The 18,499-nt window shown below is 40.6% G+C and overlaps 1 protein-coding gene across 1 annotated transcript in view; it reads right to left on the bottom strand.

Annotated features, from left to right (window-relative positions):
- drd2a (dopamine receptor D2a) overlaps positions 1 to 15,328 on the bottom strand; it is a 34,951-nt gene extending 19,623 nt beyond the window's left edge. The window contains exon 1 of the mRNA XM_028419561.1: positions 14,968 to 15,328. The gene's annotated coding sequence lies outside the window, so the exon portion shown is untranslated. The remainder of the gene's footprint in view (positions 1 to 14,967) is intronic.
- Between the last annotated feature and the right edge of the window lie 3,171 nt (positions 15,329 to 18,499).

The raw sequence follows: 18,499 nt of genomic DNA, 5'->3' as shown, positions 1-18,499 counted from the left end.
ACCGGCGTATACGACAGCGTGCACCAGTTCCCACTAATATCCAGCAACTTCGCACAGCCATTGAAGAGGAGTGGACCAACATTCCACAGGCCACAATAGACAATCTGATAAACTCTATGCGAAGAAGATGTGTTGCACTGCATGAGGCAAATGGTGGTCACACCAGATACTGACTGGTTCTGAGTCCCCAGACCGCCAATAAAGCAGAAACAAAATGTACATTTCAGGGTGGCCTTTTATTGTGGGCAGTTTAAGGTACACCTGTAGATCTTCAAGTCCATCTCATGAAACATGGGAGCAAAAACAAAAGTGTTGCGTTTATATTTTTGTTGAGTGTATAAACCAAAAAAATCTAAGCTTTTTTTCTTCTGCTGCCTTTAAATTGTCTCATATCATTACATTTGGTCCTCCGGGACTTGTGCCTGATAGAAGCCGATGATGCGCTCCTGACAGGCAGAGGTCAGTGTCAGAAACCAAAAACAGTCCATGTCTTTGCACACAGTGAATGAATCAATTGGGTACCTGCTCAAAGCTGAAACTAAAAACCACACACATCAGCACACAGCAGCAATCTTGTTGTAAAATTTAGTGCATATATATATATGGGTTTGCCTTTCTGTCTTAATTTGACATGCTACATTTGGCATTAGAAACTCACTACCAATCAAACAAGTGCTGCTAAAACAGAGATGGAGGTGAATATGCAGCCTGTTTCTATTGCTGCCAATTGGAATTGGAGCCAATAAATGTCTGGGACTCCTGTAGAGTCATTTGACCTGAAAATGAATACTGATTGAACCTTTTCCCACTGAAGCAAACTGCCAAAAAATAGTGGGTATGAGTGTTTTTTATCCAGTGACAAAGGGTTTTTAAAGTCCTTTGAGTGTGTACACTGTTCTTTTGTCAAGTCAAATATCCCTTGACAATTGAAATTGATTACTGTATTGTGACTTCACTGATAGTAAATCACACATTTTAACTTCAAAGTGGTCCCTGCTCTTACTATCTAACATACCCAGCTGTCCTCATACCAACAGCTAGTCGTGTGGTTTAATGCATAAAGACGCACGCTGGTCTCAGGCAACAGCATTCTGCCTGCCCATTTCAAGCCCTGCAGGTCACTGCCAAGAGCTCAAATCTTAACTGAAATGTGTTAATTTGCTCACATGAATGGCTGTTTTCTCCACTGAGTAACAGCCAGCCGCTTCTCAGGACTAAAGTTGAGAGTCCCAAAGCAAATATTCACACAATGAACGCAGCAGCAATAAATCAACTAAAATAACTGCTCGTAAAAGTGGTACACTGGAAGAAAATAGACCAGAGAAGTGAGTGCCTAAAGGCTTTTTTGTTTTTGTCCCTAGTGGTTGTGGAAAGTGTTTAATTTATCAAGTGGCCCTTGTGTTACTTGAGCAAATAGTGTGAGTGGTTTTGGTGTTTATCATTTGATTGCTTTGATACAGGGTTTTCACTAAAAGAGTGTGAAAGGCTCGGCTGAGAAGGCGCACAGTTGAATTGCAGAGTAATAATCAAACACGAAGCTGTTAAATGGCTTCACTCATTAGAAACATATTACAAAAAAAAACATCTCGGTCCTCTAGATAATCGCCTAGCTAAGTACTTCAAAAGTGCTAACACAGCTAGAGAGACAATTTCATTGAGCGGATGCACACGTCGGTCTCAATGATTGTTTTGGGACAAACACTAATGATGAGGCTCCTGCTGCACAGCATTGACTCGGTCAATCTTAATCAAAGAGCAGGCAGACAAGGAAATCAGCAACATCTCCTGATATTTATGTCAATACCAAGCACGGGGATCTGCTTATTGAAGATTATAGACACCTGCCTCAGAAAACTTGGACAGGGGGCGCCTGAGTTGGCCTGCCGCCCGGACTGGTGTTGTTTTTTCTATGTGATTATATCGTGACGTTAAGCCAAGTAAAGCCAATTTCCTATATCACAAAGCAAACAGATCGGAAGAGAACTACCGCTTTGGGATTAAATGAGCCTATTGTAGGACACATCATTTGCATATGCCGCATTAAAAAAGTAAGAAATGTTTACATCAAGAATGGCCTGTAAAGATGAAGAAGACCTCAATTAATCATAGAGGTGTCCTGCAGGTCAGAGGACACGGAAATACCTGGTAAAAAAGTGAGATGTGCCTTCTAAAAGATCAACATGATTCATCATGTTGTCATTTGTTTATTTATCATTTTAATTCACAGTGGGTCAGAAACTAACCTGGCAGCCCAGATGATTTGTTACACTGGACCATCTGGTCAGTCGTCCTTGAAAAGTGTTTGGAAACTTCAATCAGATCTCTTCTCACCTATAGTTGCCAGAATAGGAACCAAACACCAACCTCATGGGGTCCGCCTATAGTCTGATGAACGCTGTTGTCTGCTACAACTGTCGTAACATTTTTCTACAAGCACATTTGTTGATTAACAGCCAAGGACGCTGGCAAACCCAAAACTTTAAAAGCTGGAGATTTATATCTCACACAAGAAGGCTACTACGTTTTCTTAGTTTTATTCAAATGAATCTACGCAGGCTGCTGTGTGCCGGAGCCTGTGCCAACACAACAACAATCTCCCTCAGCTCTGTCACTCAACCCACACACACACAGAACCCGGAAGACAAACTGCTGCCAATCACAGCCAGAACTCAGTAAAACATTGCTAAACTACACAACTCCAGAACTTAACAATACAACATTTGTCTCAGACTGTATGACAACATGTCTGATCCTAAAATACATCCCATGTTAACATTTTCACAGACATCAACGTAAACTCTGTAAACTGACGCTGTGCGCTTTGAGGAGATTTTAGTGTTTCTGAGCAAACACTGAATGCAGACAGTAATGAAGGACTAACCAGGTAAACATCCATCAATTGAAACGTTTTTTTAAAATCAATTTATTGATAATATTTCCTTATTTTAGCCGGCTTCCATTCGAAAGAGCTGCAGATTCGCTGGGTGCAGTGGATCGACTACACAGGGCAATCACAAGCCCTGTACATACCACAAAGACGATTACTGTACCTCATGGGCCTGTATGCAACTGAAACAAATTCCTGTCTACGGAAGCTGCCATTATCACCGACCTACGTTACTATGACAACGGTTTTTTTCCACTTTCGCCAACATTAATCCTTGTTTGAGCTCTTGCTTTATCACGCTCCCTTTTCATTTTCTTCGTCTCCTCAGACATCACTTTGACTTTTACTTTATTTGCTGCTTCAGTCATGACTTTGAACTTTACTTCCTGCTCCTTGTGAAATGCCCACAGACACATTGCTGCCTCTCGTCTCGTGTCCAGCTCCTTCTCCTTCTTCTTCTTTCAAGTTTATTGGCAGTTGGCAGCCAACTTCTGAGGTTAATTCGCGCCCAACTCTGGCCGTTGATAAATGAGGCGGAGACGGATTTGACATATGCCGTAGTAACATTTTGTAGTTTCTACTCACACCCCAAAGTTTCCTAGTGCCAGTGCAGGCAATAAAGGCGAATAAAGACGGAGGTGTCATGCAATCTATTGTGAGATGTGGAAATACAGTTTGGAGGCTGAAACTTTCCACCATAGTGCCAAAAACTGCAGTTCCTCAAGTGGCCACTTGAGAATAGTTCCAATAGTCAGCCAATCTCCACAGACCCCCATGTTAAGATGTCCAATGTAACAGCAGAAGCAATGTTTGCAGCCTGGTACAAAGACTGATTTTGTTTTGTGCCTGCTTACAAAGTCACCTCATCTCCATTTTTCTCATCATTGGGTTAACTCTCTGTGATTATGTGGAAAGGTGCACTATTTCCTGCTTTAAAAACACAGTGCAGCATATACACATATTAATCAAAGAAACAGGGGGCACATACAACATTTTGTGTTTAGTCTTTTTGAAGTGCCAGTTATTAGCCACCCCCCTCAAGGTCTGTGCATAGTTGTGTTTTGACTTTTAAAGTGTCTGTCCTTTGCTTTAATATATTTGGAGTCACAACAAGAAGCAGCACCACGCACCTGTCAATCCCCTGTATTATTATCCTCTCAACTCAGATGCTATTGTGTGTTCTGTGGAGTGTAAATAAGAACAGCAGTTATTGACTAGTGTTCATATTTACTGCCTGTAAGAAACATCTTGCAAGTAAAAGCAGATACATAAAATCACCAGGGTGCCACAAAGAGCTTTAACTTGTAAGAGGGGTTTACAATCACAAATAGAAACTGAAATGGTCCAGTGGGTGTTTTTTGTGTCTTATTAAACAAACCCAGGAGCCATAAAGTAAGCAAACAATAAAAGCAGTGATAAAAAAAAAGAATCAAGTGGACCATTATAAATGAAATAGTGTGAAAATCATTGCAACAGTTGCATCAGTTATTATTATTAGATGTGTAAAAAGAAGCCTGGTGCAGTGCAGTCATAAAATGTTAAATACAACCATAAAGGTCTATATATTAAAACCAAATATAAAGGTCTACATTTGTGCATACACTGATTAAACATGTCACCACTAATATTTGTTACAGTCCAAGCTGTAAGCTACTTTATGCATCTACACTGTATTTCAGCCCAACTGAAATACCACAAAGGTCAAATTAGAACGGTTGTAAACATGTGCTTATTTTTACCTTCTTAAGAAAAAAAACCAGACAAGCAGGTTTTTATGTTCCAGATACAGTCTGGGTCCACAAATGCCAAGCTCAAATAATAAAAACAACAACAAGAGTATTCAGAATGATGGGCTTTAAACTGCTGTGCTGCCTCATAAAAGAAGTGCGACGGGCCACCGTTACTTTATATATTTATTCTACAGCTTCTGTTCTTCTAACGCTCAGCACTTGTGAGTTGTGCATGAAATTGGGAAAGTAACCCGTGAAAAGATAAGAAAAAGCAATAATTGTGTGTATGAAATGCATCTTCAGGCAGGGACACTTCGGTGTCTTTAGAAATGTGTTTGCTCTCAGTGCACAGCGTTTTTGTTACAGTGTGCCCAGATATATAAACAGTCCAAGTACGGACCTGTTAGAGCTCTGTGCTTTAGTATGTTTTTAATAAAAATAATAGATACTACATAATATGAAAGGGTTTGTAAATAAGAAGCTGCAAGGGTTGGATACCTGACTGCAATATGTCCTGTTGTCCTGCATGAAAGAGTTCCCTTGGATGTGTCTGAGCGTTTGTATTTGGATAAAGATAACTGTAAATATGAATATATGAAGAGTCAAGTAGATCCTAGATAAGGTTATAGCTCACAAAGTGAAAATCTCAAAGAGATATCTGCTATCTTTTTTAAAAGAGAGATGGTGGACTGAGGAACATGAAAACACACAAAAAGCTATTTTAAACTGAGTAGACTTGCTGTGCAGCGATGTTCTCCATCATGTAGGCAACCATAACAAGATTCACATTCCATCTCAAGATTCAAGGGGTTGTATCTGTACACACACAAACAGTGCAAGGGGACAGAACATTTTTGTTTAAAGCTCTTAAGAGTCAGCTATAAAAATGAGCAACAAAATGGGTAACTAACTGGCAAAAACATACTCATATTACACACTATAAGACAACACTATACACTATATAATGATGAAATAATACAAAAAAGAAACTCAATGCTTCTGTGTTGGCATTTAGGACTTACATTAAATAAAAAGAAATTAACCCCCACCCACCATGATAAGGAGAATACGTCAGCAGTAATGAGCCTTATTGTGGTGCGGTAAAGTGATTCTGTGCAGGCTTCAGAGTTTATCTTCTTCAGCTGCATGGTCACCTCTCTACTCCACACATCGACAGCCTATTAATTTTGCCTCCATAAAGCACTATATCTCCCCCAAGGTCTCATGTAAATCTGCTCACATTGAGAAGCCCTGGCACTTTCATGTGTTTTATTTTCATACACAGAACCGTATGCAGACAATATGTGCGGCGGGTAGACTGGAGTTCCATGTTTTGTCTTGCTGTGAAGGTCAAAGCAAACTCATGTACAATGAAAGCTTCGGTGAATACAATAGCATACACCAGGAGAATAACAGTAGCAGTTATGTATGAATATGTATGAATATAGTGCTTATAAAATTAGTTGGTTTGGGGGGTTGGTCACTGTGGTAAGCCAAGAAAATGATGGGCAAGCTCATTCCAGATGAGAGCGCTGCATCATGAAATGTGTGAGAGAAACCATGCTCTTTTCCCAAACCTAATCAAGTAGTTGAAGTACTTATCGGTGAGTGAAATGGAGTCACACAGCAATGTAACAGCCCATTATTTATACAAATAAAGGCTCTGTAATTGGGAGATGTCTAGTTTTGTGTTTTGGCCTATTCTTTTTTTTATTACCCTGCATACCAGCAGACACAAAGGCTGACATTCCAGAAACACAAAGGACTTTCACCCAGAACAGTCAAGTTTCATTACTATGTAGGAGCATTAGCTTTAGTTTCATTTTTGTTTGAATAATACAAGCATCCCAAAGCTTCTCAGCTCTTCACATTTTATTCTGTATTCTTGACCTGCAAAACTATTAATACTTTATTTCATCTAAAACTAGACAAAAGATATCTGAGAAATAATGTCTGATATAGTGGGACACACCACAAGTGGACCCTGAATTTAAATGGTTTTATTGAAGGGTAAGGACCCACATGTGGTTAAAGGAACCAACTTCCCCTATGCAGAAATTAATTTACACCTCTAGGTGTAACTTGAAGGACTAATAAATGCCACACACACACACAGAGTGCACCAGTATCCACTGACATAAATATTACAGGCATACCGTGGTGTTCCCACTATGAGATGTTCTGTCCTACATCATCTAAATCATATGGATGACCTGCATTATTAAACAGGCGCAGCTACAGTGAATCCACTTCTCGTCATTAAACAGCTTAAAATGGTGCTCTAGCCAACCAGGTGACCTCTGATTTGTGAGCAGCTGACCTGTCCTGAATATACTCCTTAAATAGCTTGACCTCACTTTCTACCCACAATCCCTCAGCCTCACATCTAACCGCATCCTCTTATTCCCAGGTGACCCCAGCACTGATCTATGAGAGCAGGAGGCATTATCTGACCATCCTGGATTTCCACAGTAGTGACAAGGCTTTCCCAGCAGAGTGGTGAGCTCCCTGGTGTCAGGTAAGACAAAAAACAAACAAACAACAAAATGGTAAAGAATAAGTGAAGATGTTTGTCTTATGTCTGGTGACTGTTGTCATCCATGTAGAGTTCACCTGCTCTTTTTTCATCAGATAATGTGAAGATTTTTTTTTAGAAGAAGAAGAAGAAGAAATTGCCAACATTTGCAATATCTAACACAGACGCTGACAGGCCATAATACAGTTTTGGATAACAAATTGAGTCATAAACTTGGATCTGTGTGACTTTATGGGTGTCATTTGTTACAGCTTTCTAGCATCCATGTTACTATTACAGGAGGAAGATTGTGTTGTAATCAGTTTATAATAATGAGGCACTTACAAAACAATTACCACGTGTAAAGATTTAATTACATGGAAGCAAAGCAGGCATGACTTTACAGTTATCATGAAAAATCTCAAAATTGTTTTAACCATTACGTCATTACACAGTCACACCTGATGCATACACTGTCTGTTTTTGTGAAACAACATTGATGTATGCCGACTTGTTTTGACTAGAATAGCAGCAGTAACCTATGTGTTGGGTGCAGTGGTGACAGCGTTGTAGCATTGGCCGCTTTTATACTCCTTCATTCACACATAAGATATTTATATGCACTGGCATCAGACAATAATCAGACTGCTTCTTTATTGTCACTGAATACTAATCTCATCCAATCATGCACACGAGATGCAGTAATCAGTTTATTAATCCTCGCAATAAACTGCACCATTAATCTTACAATAAGCCTCATTTAATCAGCAATTTAGTCATATTGAATCGCTGCTTTTCCAGGGCTCTGAAATGCAACTGTTAAACTCCCTTAAACGCACACGTATGCACACACCAACAGAACTACCCGAACCTGAAAGATAAAAATAAACTCATTCATAAATCTAATTTGTTGGATATTATACCAGAGTAATTGTGTCTTTGGACATGATTGCACTAGTTGTTTTCACCTGTTTGTTTCCTCGAACTGTTCATGTAATGCTGCTCTAGGTTATATTTAGTTTTAGGACTGCTTCCCGGTCTCTGCCTCATTAAATCATTTTCCTATTTCCAGTATCAGTCCATACAAAGGAGGAAGACAAACATCCAACCGATACCGCCACGTCAATACTGTCCAAGTGTTTGATTCTACCCAGTGATAGTGTTTATCCTAATTAGTTTTCTATCTGCCGCCATCCACTTTGTTGCCTGGTCAAAGTGAGTGATGCCGGGTGAAGTCAATGACTATCTTGTGAATTTCATTTCTCTGAAAATAGCTGCCTTTTTTTTGTTGCCGTGTGAGTGAAGAAGCAAGTCATCACAACCGTGAAGCTACTTTCTACGGGCTGGCTGTGTAGGTGGTAGCTGCTATGACTTTTACAGTGCTGAAAATAAACCTGCTCATTCAGAGTAGCAATTACTGTGTCATTATCTTGCCATTGCAATTATGCCCTCTTTCTCGCTGCTCTTATCATTACAGAAGTTCTTCTTGTAACATTCATGGAGGTGTATTTGGTTCGATTTGGCACATTACTGACACAAGGGCATTACAGTTAACACACAAAAAAAGGGAAACTAGAGCCCTGATGTATTTGAAATTTGCTCCACGGGTGGAATTTCTTTTTTATATGAGAGTCTTCTGTGATTTGTAACCAAAAAACAGACAAAGTGTTGCTGTTTCTTCATATTTGACTTTTTCATACAGCGTTCACCTGATAAACACAATTTTGAACACATGATGGGAGCTCTCTCTGCGAGGACGCTGTCAAGAATGAGGCGAAAACAAATAATTTATTAGCAGGAAGCCTCACGACAAAAGAGGAGCATGAGGGGTTAAATAAAAAGCAAAGGGAGCATAAACTATACAAGTACAAAAGCCCAGAGGGTACAATATTCCACCTATGCATCAATGTCATTGATCGAGTAAGACATAAAGGTTACTGTAGTGGTGATTTCAGCCATTACCAACTCAAATCAAGCCATGAGGGTAAAAACGGAAGGAGAGGAGAGGGAGGCTGGTAACAAGCCTCCATCGACCTCATTAGGTTGTGGGGAAGCTCCAACCTAACAACTGGTCTTGTCTCTTGTGAAGGTGCATGCTGCGCACACAGACACACACACCCCTTGCTAGTTTTCCATTACACAAAGACACGCCAGCGGGGTCGGATGCAGGTGTATGCACACACAGTACCTCAGCTGCTGCCGCTCTGACACACCTTGCCTGCTCAACATCATAAGGCCCAGGTAAATCAACTGCTACTGTAGGCCCCACTGTGTACCTGTCTGCAGCAGCCGTCTTGTTTATAAAATAGGTGAGGTAAATAAAACAGGGTTTTTTGCAGTTTGATCCATGCCTCAGCTTCCTGCACGGTCATCTCAGTCAGTTTATAATCCCGTCTGTCCCCAAAGCAACTCTGCTGCCGGTCATGGTGCAGAGCAGAGATGCAGTGAAGCAGGCACAATGTTTGCATCAGTAATAAGCTGATCAATACCACAGGTAGAACGACTGTGATACTTGTGTTTTTCTGTAATTGATTTTCAAAGCAGCAGCATAAACAACACATCCTTCTGCATAGTAATTTCTTTCTAAACCACATTAAGAAACTTCAGTTTTCAGTTGGATGACGGATGCTGCTGCATTATTTGTTCACTTTTCTTGTTCTTTAATGAAACTGGAGCCCACTGTGACATTTGTAGGAAAGCTGTATTGTTTTCATTAGATGTGACTGTGTGGGATGCCTTGGTAGGATCTAAACAAATGTCAGTGATTAGTGTGTTTTTATTAGAGGCAGCCTTTAATATCTGCTTAATATCAAAAGTGTATTTCATATGAAAATGTAGAAAAGTTATTATCAATGAAATGATTCTCTCTCTGCAGAGCTGTGGCCTTGATAACACATCCCATAAGATTGTTGTGAATAAAAAAAGATAAATTGGAAGTCCTTCTTCGAGTAAAAAAATTGAATTTTATGAGTTTACTGCACTCAGGGTAAGGACTCCTCTGCTTTCAGCAACTCTACATTGGAGGTGAGATGTCACAAGTGTGAGTTCACTAAAGGTCATGTGCTCAAATGGAGTTTTTTATAAAAACTTGTCAAAGTTTTGAATATTATTTGATTTATAAAAATAAAGTTGTGTCATGATTGCTGACATTGGATTTAAAGTCAGGAATGAGTTAATTTTTTTAGGGTATGCCTGCACACCTCTTAATATGCATCTATGATTACATCAGGAAACCAGCCACCCAGGATAAACTGTGAAAGAAGGACCTCAGGCACTCCTTTAGATAGAAGAGGTGGCTGACATAAAGCAGTCCTGCCGGTGGCCAGTAAAGGCTGAAGTGAAGGACAGCACAGAGAATCCTGATCCCACAGCACAGGAACAGGAGACAAATCCATGAAGACAGGTGTCTACCACAGACAGGACCCGACTCAAGATGCAGGCTGTGCAAAGATGCCCCTGAGACAGACCAACACATCTGGGTGTAAGATGTTGGGTACACTGTGAGGTGTACCCAGTAACAAAAGATCTGTGCTGAGTATTGCTTAGAAGTCTTTCATTTCCAAAGGGACAAGCCAGAGGAGCTGAGAACAGCAGAGCTGAGCTCCTGGGGGGACTTCAGATTGACAAGCAGCTGCAAGATAACCAACCAAACCAATGTAGTGGAGGTAGCAGGGCAGCCTTAGGAATACGGCAACAAAAGCTGACAATGATGTCAGAAAAAAAAGAGGTATGATGAAAATGAGGAGCATCAGGGGCAGAAGCCTGGAACGGATGCAGAGGCTGTGACTCCAGCAGATTCTGGGGTCTGAGGTCTTCTGTGCACATGAGCGCCGTTCTAAGAACAGCTCGGATATGAGACAGGATTGTGTTTTGCAACTGAAGGATGTGACAACCATTGACAAGCAAGCCACATAAATCAAAAAATCAAAACAATAATATGAAAGTGCCTGCACACATAACCAAACCAAGGAGCTGGTTCATTCCCATTGAATCATTTACATAACCTCTGCTAATCAATCAGCTAGGCACACATCACTGGATGAGTTTTTGGTGCTATGTGGGGTTGGTGTATTTTTTTATGGGATAGATCTATATTAAGATATTGCAGTCGCTATTTGATTGGAAAATAATTTTAAATCAAAGCTAAAACCCAAAGGTCAAACAGGATCCATGCTTGCTTTGTTCACCAAACAAAAGGCTCCCAGACTGTTGGGGGAAAATGTCAAGGAAGCTGCCACTGAAAGGCTGTTTAGTACAGGGCCGGCTTTTATTTGGCACTTGACATAAGATGTTGAAAAAAAAAATGTTCAAAGTGATGCATGAGTCACATCATGCCAATATTCAATTTGACACCCCCACTCCATCTCTCTTTTCACCTTTTTAATTTCTGCTATTTTAAAGGCGGGCATTCTTAAGTGAGCCCAGTAAATAATGCTGCTTTCCACAGCATCTCTCTCTCCCTCTGTGTGTTTGTGTGTGTCAGGCACCATTTGCTGGGGTGGGAATGATCTAGTGAAATTAGTGTTTTTAATTTAAAGTCTACAGAGAGGCATCCATGAATGAAACACATATCCCTGTTTCAGAAGTATTCACACTGCACACACAACACAGCAAGATAACCAGGAAGAAATTTTATCTCTCCAGGGAAATTCTGTTCTTTCTTTCTTACTTTTGCCATTAATCCTCATTCCTTCCCTTTCTCATCTAATAGTCCAGCTGTCAATCGCTACACAATGTCTCATCCCATTGGTCCAGATTGTTTGATCAAAGAATTCCCCTGTGGGCCTGAAAGTAATTTTCAACCTATTAACCCCTGATATTTCATAAAACTCTATAGGTGTTGCAGCCAATTAGGACTTACCCTGTCCATTACTGCATGTATGTGTCTGCAAGCTATACACACGTGCATTCATGCCTGATGTCTCCTGACAGTGATGCCTAACTGCAGCTAAGGCACTTTCACACCTCTGAGGGAAATATTGTGTGTGTATCCACAGTAGGTGAGTGAGTCAAAGAAAGGGTTCTTTCTAAGCACTGTGAGTCTTGACTGCCTGACCAGTCAGCCAATTTTCAAATTAGAAACACGCAATGATGCATTGCTATCCAAAACAGCATCCGTTTGGCTTATTTTAATGGCAAGGCAGTGACTTTAGCAAGTTTGTTTGCATGTGCTACTTATATCCAACTACAAATTACAGCATAAAGGCTAAAACAGGGCTGTATACTGTGTGTGTACACAGTGTCATGTGATACATATAAATAAAGGCTGTGATAGCAAACATAAGTGTTAAAGAAAACAGTGAAACTACAACAACAAACAGAGCCTGCTCACTGTAACAAAACACCCATATACTCATAATGCACCCTGCTGTTTATTTACATATACACACCATGTGGATCAATATGTAATATGGACATACCATTAATGTAGAAACAGACCAATCAGCTGACATAACTTTCTGCAACATGAAGCATAACCAGATCAGGAAAGATCTTCTATTGACTTTTGGACCTAATTAGCTCCTCCATCCTTTTCAGTGATGGTGCATGTTCCTAGAGTGTTGACGCATTTGATGTGATTGGGAATGGGTTTCAGGACAAGCAGAGCATGTAGGCCAGTCGGATACATTCACTGAGATTCAATAAAATTAAATGATTTACTTGTCAAAACACAAAGTCGGCTTGAGCCACATGACAACCATACATACATGCTATAAGATGTGTTGTAGGAGAAGATGATGCATGTCACATGCGCCTGATGCAACATCTTAACAGTCCCCCCCCCTGTTAGCAGATGTTTACACTGTGGGTGAGTTGGAGGCCATTTTGAGCATCCTGTTAGTACTTTTTGGTTCTGCTGGAAATATTTACATTCCTCCCCAGCTTGCTTAAGTTACAGAGTAAATTACACATAAGGTCACTGTGGACTGTTGTTTTTTTCCTGTCTTTCTGTTTTGCTATTGTGGTACAAACAATTAGAATTATCCTCTGATTTACATCATTGTGCATCTGAAATGAGCTGTTATACATGTCGTGCTGTTACAAAGTGCTTTCACCATAATGCATGAAAGGTAACATTTTACTTGCATACAGGATTGTGGATCCTGATTAGTAAACATTACTTCACTTTCCTTTCCCAAATATGCAGAGCCCCAGTGCCCACTGTACAGAGAGCAAAATTAAATTTTAATATGGCTCTGGTGCTAAAGTTTTATTTACTGTAGCTTGTTGCAATAATAGTTTTCTTTTAATTTCTTTAATAAAACCTTTTGCTAAACCACACCATGGAGTCTATCCTACATTGGGGAACAGATTTGTCTGCTGAATGCTATTCAGATGTTTCACAAAGGAGACTCCTGCAGCATGATCTCATAAACTTCTTCTTTTTAGTATTTTGGTTTGCAATTGGTTTTAGTGAGCACAAGCTGTGACGCACAGTTGTTGTTTTGCTTTTTTCATTGAATGAATGTCATTTCTCTTGGGAGCAGTGTGTAGTATTTAAATGTCTGTATTGACTGATCAACTGCATCAAGTGAGTTGGCTTTAAACCTTTAACTACAGTCCTAATAATATACCTTATCAGCAGCACTCTAATGAACATGTACAAGCATGTAAGCAAATCTCTCACAAAGTAAAGTGATAGCATGTAGCCTGATTGTTAATTCAAACTGCAGAGTTTAGTCATTGTTGTTGTTTTTTTATTTTCTTTAAGTGGACAGCTTAAAGAAAACAATTACCTCCACCGGCACTGCATTAGGCAGCCCTGGTGAGTCTGATTTCCTCACTAGGAGGAGCAATCTGATCACAGGCAGGAAAGTGTGGAATGTGCTTTAGATAGACACCAAATGGACAAAACATCCAGCCTCAGCACATAACCCATTATTCACCTAAAGACGCATTCACTGGGGATTAGCACTCAGCTTTTTTTGTTTTTGCAATCAGGAAGAGCATTCAAATACTTCATTCTGCCAAAGTGGAGTTGACATTACTAATAATCACGGTCAAATAAAGCCTGACACTATCCTTTTTAATGACACAACCAATTTGCCAACTAGATGTTTTTAGCACTCCAGGGCCATACACCTGCTGGCTGCTGATCAAATGTCAAAGCAGCTTTAAGTTGTTATATGAGGGTTTATTAATATCACATTCACATCACATTTTTTTTCTAGTCCCACTCCACCCCCCCCTCCTCCTTTTCAGCTCCTACTGATTAAAAAGGTGATTTAATCGGATGTCAATACGCAACACAGTGATTATCATTGTCTGTCCTGTCTTATTTATACACTATATATGCCATTAAATTCAAACAAACATACCTAAAAGGTCAAAATGAACCCACACAAAAATCCCGTTTTTCCACCTCAGTTATTTGACCTGCTGATTGTTAACTTGTTAAAGCTGCGGCTGATCAGCTGCCGGGCAGCCTGTGCAGCCTGAATGGCAGTCACCTGCCTGCCCTGCGAGGAGCCGCTGCCTCTGGAGAACTCAGCACTAATTACAATTTGGAAAGCACAAACAGATCCGAACGCAGCGCCTGGGAGATGCCGGGGTTCGGGAGGACAGCTTGACACAAACACACCGCTCTCAGGGATTAAACTAACTCACTCGGAGCACTTTCTCCGGGCTGCTTTACAGCGCTAAATGTTTGCTTCGCAGCTGTTTTGCATTAAGGGATCAATAATGTAAACAGTCGACCTGTCATATGGATAAAGCTTCACATAGCTGCGTCTGTGGCACCTAACTGTCCGGGCGCTGCATACTGGGTATTTTCTACAAAACCAGCTGACGCGTTAGCAAGTTTGACACATAATAGAAAAAAAACACGGTCTTACCTTCACGCCATAAGTTTGACTTAATATTTGTTTTTAAAGGCACCGGCTGTTAAAATCCAAGAGCATCCACAGTTAGCTCCCACTGTATCCTTCATCTGATTTGCACATTGTTTACTCTTTGTTAATTAACCGAGTCGGTGCAGCGACCAGGGTGCGAGACATGAGGGGAAAAAAAGATGCACTACTGAGAGTCCACATACAAACACATGAACGCAGAAAAAAAACACGCACGTGTAATTATTTACTATTGTCCGTTTGATTAGTGAAAAACAAAAACTGGAGAAACGTTCTTCATCACTTTGCCTCTTCAGAGAAGTGAAGCAGGAGCTGACGGTAAAGCGCAGTCCTGGTGTCCACGAGCTTTACGCACGGAGCGCAGTTACCTTCGGTACTGACGGAGGCAGGAGAAGAGCGACTGTAAAGAACTGTGGAAAATCAAGGCGGGGTTACATCCGTTTAATCCCTGAGAGGGACGTATGCTTCCTTTAATGTCATCAGCACGGGTGAAACCTTATTCTCCTGTGTTTACCTCACATTTCTCATACCTCACTTTGTGCATTTTAAGTAACAAGCAATAAAAAAATGTGAAGATTAAACAAGCCCCTGTATAGTATCTTACCTTATACCTTACTAAAGCATCTTCTTATTTTATTAACTGACATCTCAGTTATCATGGAGCTCAGCTGGCTGTCATTCATAACTGTGACTCTTGGAATGCTTTGTGAATGCAACTCAACAGAAGGACAGAAAAGCAATTGTGCAGCAGGAGGACAGGCAGAAAATAAAAAATGTAAAAAAAAAAGAATTTTACCACACAATACCAAGTACATTTCCACCTGCAGGTGGAAATTACTACCAGCACCTGCCTCAGTCTGTGCATACAAGTACCTGCCTTACTTACTTTACATGCGGCAGGCTGGATGCAAACACTTGTTCTCGATGATGATCCTTATTCTAAAGCTTATTTTAGCTGTACTCATTGTGCAGCTGCAAAGAAATATACAAAAAAATCAATCAAAATAAATAATAAAACTGACTGTGTGTGTGTGTGTGTGTGTGTTACCTTGCTCTCCACACCTTCACACACACACATGGGATTTAAACAAGGATATGATCAATATTATCAGAGGATAAAAGTGGGGATGAGCATTGAGCAGGTCTATACTGTCAGACCCCTGCAGTAATAGGGAAGGACAACCCTGCAGTAAGGTTAGCCTACTACAGCTTTACATTGAAACGATTATCACTAGACATTAAAATTAAATATTAACCATGCACGGTTAGAACCATGAATACATTAACTGGGGCAAACTGAAGTCAGCCCAACAGGGTGAAGCAATCAATCTGCATCACCTTCAAACACGGGTTAGGGTTATTTTTGTTTGCTTGTTTTTGTTTTTTTATAGATTCATTGGAATGATTTACGTTTTAACTGCCCTCTGGAGTGCAGGACTGTTGTTTCCTTTGCAACCAATTGAAAGAACTTTTGGTATGGTGACCAGTTTCTTACACTGCTGACTTACAATTTTCATCTTCTTCCATCTTGGGCCACTGACTTATCAATCACCCCTCATACTCTAGACCGTCTGCCATATTAAAGCTTGATAGTGTGTAGGGAAAGCACACACCTAAAATCTTCACCAGGCATGAAACGTTAATTACGACCAGAGCACTGAAACGTTTCCCTGTCGGAGGCTGCCCCCACAGGGAGCAGCTTTTCATCTGTACCAGGCAGATAGCCAAATCACAGTTTAGACTTTATGACTGAGTCACACATAAACATACATACAGTAGGTTCAGGCGTATATGCCCAACACAAACAGACACGCACACTCTCCCTGGGCTTGTTGTGGGAGGCACAAACACATCTAGCTTCTAGCTGCCATGAGATAACATTGCAGCCTGGCGCTGCCTGATATGGCCTCTATTAACTTGTGTTGATGAGTGGATGTTGGCAGATTGCTAAATAAGTCACAGTACAATTTACATGATGACCCTCAGTTTCATGCTTTACAAGCCACTTTCACCCTTGTGTCATGCTAATGGAATGTTTCATAAGCCACCAAAGGATTTCTTCCAGACAAGAGGATACACGATTTTCCATACAGGGTTAAGGAAGTTACTGGTGTTTTTTGCTGTCCCATGTGAAACAGATTGTTGATTAGAGACACACAGCCACTCTCTCTGAGCCTGGCCACAGCACAGAGCCACCTCCAGTGAGTGGATGCTGAGGTGACACTGTAGAAAAGGCACAGTGCTGACGTGAAGGAGGATCCCACTGTGACATAAAAGGCACTTACACCCTCTTTCGCTCACATGAACACAAACAGCACACCCACATACTCCATCCATTGGTCCTGCCAGTGAATCATATTTTACGCACCGGCAGCCAATGCTTCAAAGTTCACCTAATCCTATAAAGAATTTATGATATCACTACTGGTTAGCACCAAATAAGCACATGTGTGACATATTATGCGTGGCACTGAGGCTCACATCCGCACTGTAACCTGACATACTGTGCGCTAAGTGAGACAGACAGACAAAGAAGCAGAGAGGTTTGGCATGACCATCCGTTTCGAAGACAATAGTGACAGCCGTTTCACTGCAGAAGGGACACAAGGAGAGAAGATGAGCCAGCTATGAGAGATGTGCTCACTTCTTCTTCACACAGGATGTTTGAAGGGTACAGCAGCCAATATTCTTTTCTCTCACTGTCATCAAATCCTGCAACAAGACCCACAACAACAACAAATTGCTAGTCTCCACTCTGGTCCAGAAAAAATACACCATACCACACTCAGGCTGCTCACTGTGTGACATATATGACAGTAATCAGTTCTGTTTGAGTTGATCCTCCTAATTAATGCATCAAATGTGTATTAACCTGCAGCTCCAATTAGTCCCTAACATAATCACTTGTGGCTCAGTAACACTTAGTGAGTGCGGCTTTGAAGCTAAGTGTGGGAGGCTCCAGCTATTGCCAACTTGGCAGCACCAGAGACCGCCAAAACTCCAGTCAATTCCAAATATGGGGAAAGTGGCAGGGCTGGATGGATCTGAGATGGCACCTCTCACTGGCTGCATATTCATCCGGTCTTATTGCATGATTCTGGGCCAGGTACATGCATAACTATTAACTACTTGCTATATGAGATGGCCACATGTCCAATATTTTGTACTTGAGAGAGGGACAACAAAATAACAGACAAAAACCAAGCTAATATATGAAATTATTATTGTTATCCAACAATACTACTGAGAACATACTGCACAAGTTGTATCTTTTAAAAGACAAACATATATATATATAATAAGTGGAGGTACATAAGAAAAAAGACGAAAATTAGACTAAACTGTAAAATAGACGTTGTGAAATGAATTTACATTTTTTAAAAAACCCTCCTGAGGATGGGCCACAGAGCTGCTTAACCTTTACTTTATTTAGCTGAGCCTGATTTGGCCTGTCCACTAAGGCCATGTAATTATGCATTTTAGAAAAAAAAATTGTGGAGAAAGATGTAGCCAGTGT

Source organism: Parambassis ranga, chromosome 13 (genome assembly GCF_900634625.1).
Source record: "Parambassis ranga chromosome 13, fParRan2.1, whole genome shotgun sequence".
NCBI lineage: Eukaryota > Metazoa > Chordata > Actinopteri > Ambassidae > Parambassis > Parambassis ranga.
Note: the sequence above shows the minus strand (reverse complement) of the source record. Positions and strands in the feature narration are given on the sequence as shown.